Genomic DNA, 3160 nt, shown 5'->3' with positions numbered 1-3160 from the left:
AGAGATGCGAGATAAGTCACTACTTGAATGTAAAGGCTTCAGCTGAGCACAATAGCCCAACAGAGGCCAGACATTTCACAATTATGTGAGAGACAAGTTGCTGTATACATAAAAAAAAACAGTACATAATTTTCCAATAAATAATATATATTTTACATTTACAAACATGTTATAATATGAGATAACGTATAACACATCACTAGGTACACTAATTCCCTCAGTGCAAAAATCTCTTCAACATTATGGTCAGATGTCCAACCTTAACACTAACCTTAACCCTTTAACCTAACTCCTAAACTTAACCCTAACCTTAACCCTAACCACTAGTCATATCATATGTTTTGCAAATTTGTAATAGGGATGCAAATTTCAGTAAGTTTTGCTGCCGACTAACTGACCCACATTAACCGGTCAACAAACGGTTACATGGAAAATTAATTCTGATCAATTCTAAATAAATTCCATTTAATTACCACACAAATTCCATGAAATATGATAGAATGACTAACAATATAAATATGTAGGCTACAGCAGCCTAGAGGTGGGTAAATAGTGGTTTCTTCCCTGTCTTCTCTGGCGAATGATGAAAAACTGTAGGCTACATGTGTGCACTGCAGAGGCCCATTGACAACTTCAGAACGTCACAACATTGAAACAATTATTCACCTGTCTGCCTTGATGTTCATAAAACTCCACTGACCTGCTCTTGCGCAGTGGAACCCAGAACGATATGTGACCACTTGGTTACAGCGACACCATTCTGCTGAGGACACCCAAACCAGAGTGGCCACCATAAAGCCCAAAAGCCTTACCCTCTCTGGAAATTGCTGTAGCCCTGCTTTGGATCTTTAGCCTACATTGACTGTTGGTTGAGATGCAGGGCCCGTTAGGGTAGGCTATGTCAGGGTGGGAAATTGGACATTTGAATTGGGCCAAATTAGAGGTAATGATGCATTTAGGTAGATTCATAAATACACCACACCAAAAGCTTGATTTTATGGCTGTATTAAAAAAAAAGAATTTGCTGCAATTCTACGTATTAAGGATTTATGTTCAGTACTTGGTCAATTGATTTGATGCAAATAAATGATATGAATTAATAGTTCAGCCCTCTGTTTTCTTTTATTCTGTAATAGGTATATTGTAACAATGTGTTCAAGCTAATCAAATACGTTTATTTAGTGCTGTCCTTTTAGAACCACGAAGGGCGCTCCAATCATTTAAAAATAATAACACTCAGGTCTGTTGCCTATGCCTAATAGTCCTACTGATCACTTATTATTATTATTACTACAAATAGAAGATCATCACTTCTCATATTGGTGCTTGTTTAGTAAAGTTAGATCAACGCTGAATCAATATCTTGCAAGATCACATAACGATTAATTAGGATTTTATATAGCAGAACCAAATAGCATAGCAGGCCTATAACATTACTGTTACAGCAAGAACATCTAATTTCTAATAAGATTTTAGCAGGAGCCAACTTTGGTTTTAGAAGTGGGGGGACATACAGTTGAAGTCGGAAGTTTACATACACCTTAGCCAAATACATTTAAACTCAGTTTTTCACAATTCCTGACATTTAATCCTAGTAAAAAGTCCCTGTTTTAGGTCAGTTAGGATCACCACTTTATTTGAAGAATGTGAAATGTCAGAATAATAGTAGAGAGAATGATTTATTTCAGCTTTTATTTCTTTCATCACATTCCCAGTGGGTCAGAAGTTTACATACACTCAATTAGTATTTGGTAGCATTGCCTTTAAATTGTTTAACTTTTGTCAAACGTTTCGGGTAGCCTTCCACAAGCTTCCCACAATAAGTTGGGTGAATTTTAGCCCATTCCTCCTGAAAGAGCTGGTGTAACTGAGTCAGGTTTGTAGGTCTCCTTGCTTGCACACGCTTTTTCTGTTCTGCCCACAAATGTTCTATAGGATTGAGGTCAGGGCTTTGTGATGGACACTCCAATAGCTTGACTTTGTTGTCCTTAAGCCATTTTGCCACAACTTTGGAAGTATGCTTGGGGTCATTGTCCATTTGGAAGACCCATTTGCGACCAAGCTTTAACTTCCTGACTGATGTCTTGAGATGTTGCTTCAATATCTCCACATAATTTTCCTTCCTCATGATGCCATCTATTTTGTGAAGTGCACCAGTCCCTCCTGCAGCAAAGCACCCCCACAGCTACTACCCCTGTGCTTCACGGTTGGGATGGTGTTCTTTGGCTTGCAAGACCCCCCTTTTTCCTCCAAACATAATGATGGTCATTATGGCCAAACAGTTCTATTTTTGTTTCATCATACCAGAGGACATTTCTCCAAAAAGTAAGATCTTTGCAGTTGCAAACCGTAGTCTGGCTTTTTTATGGTGGTTTTGGAGCAGTGGCTTCTTCCTTGCTGAGCGGCCTTTCAGGTTATGTCGATATAGGACTCATTTTACTGTGGATATAGATACTTTTGTACCTGTTTCCTCCAGCATCTTCACAAGGTCATTTGCTGTTGTTCTGGGATTGATTTGCACTTTTCGCACCAAAGTACGTTCATCTCTTGGAGACAGAACGCGTCTCCTTCCTGAGCGGTATGACGGCTGCGTGATCCCATGGTGTTTATACTTGCGTACTATTGTTTGTACAGATGAATGTGGTACCTTCAGGCGTTTGGAAATTGCTCCCAAGGATGAACAAGACTTGTGGAGGTCTACAAATGTTTTTATGAGGTCTTGGCTGATTTCTTTTGATTTTCCCATGATGTCTGTCACACCCTGGCTCTGGGACTCTATATGTTGAGCCAGGGTGTGTTCATTCTATGTGTTGTATTTCTATGTTGGGAGTTCTAGTTTGTTTATTTCTATGTTGGTCTGAGTGACTCCCAATCAGAGGCAACGAGTGTCAGCTGTGGCTGGTTGTCTCTGATTGGGAGCCATATTTAAACTGTCTGTTTTTCCCTTTGTGTTTGTGGGTTCTTGTTCCAGTTGGTTGTGTTTGTACCGTGGACTTCACGAGTCGTTTGTTGTTTTGTTGATTGTCCGTATTTATTACTAAAGATAAATAAACATGTTCGTTCATCACGCTGCGCCTAGGTCTACTCCTTACGACGATCGTGACAGAAGAACCCACCATCACAGGACCAAGCAGCGTGTCCAGGAGCAGGCAGCCTGGAC

This window comes from Coregonus lavaretus (assembly GCF_964263955.1).
Source record: "Coregonus lavaretus genome assembly, chromosome: 20".
Lineage (NCBI taxonomy): Eukaryota > Metazoa > Chordata > Actinopteri > Salmoniformes > Salmonidae > Coregonus > Coregonus lavaretus.
This window is presented reverse-complemented; position numbering follows the sequence as displayed.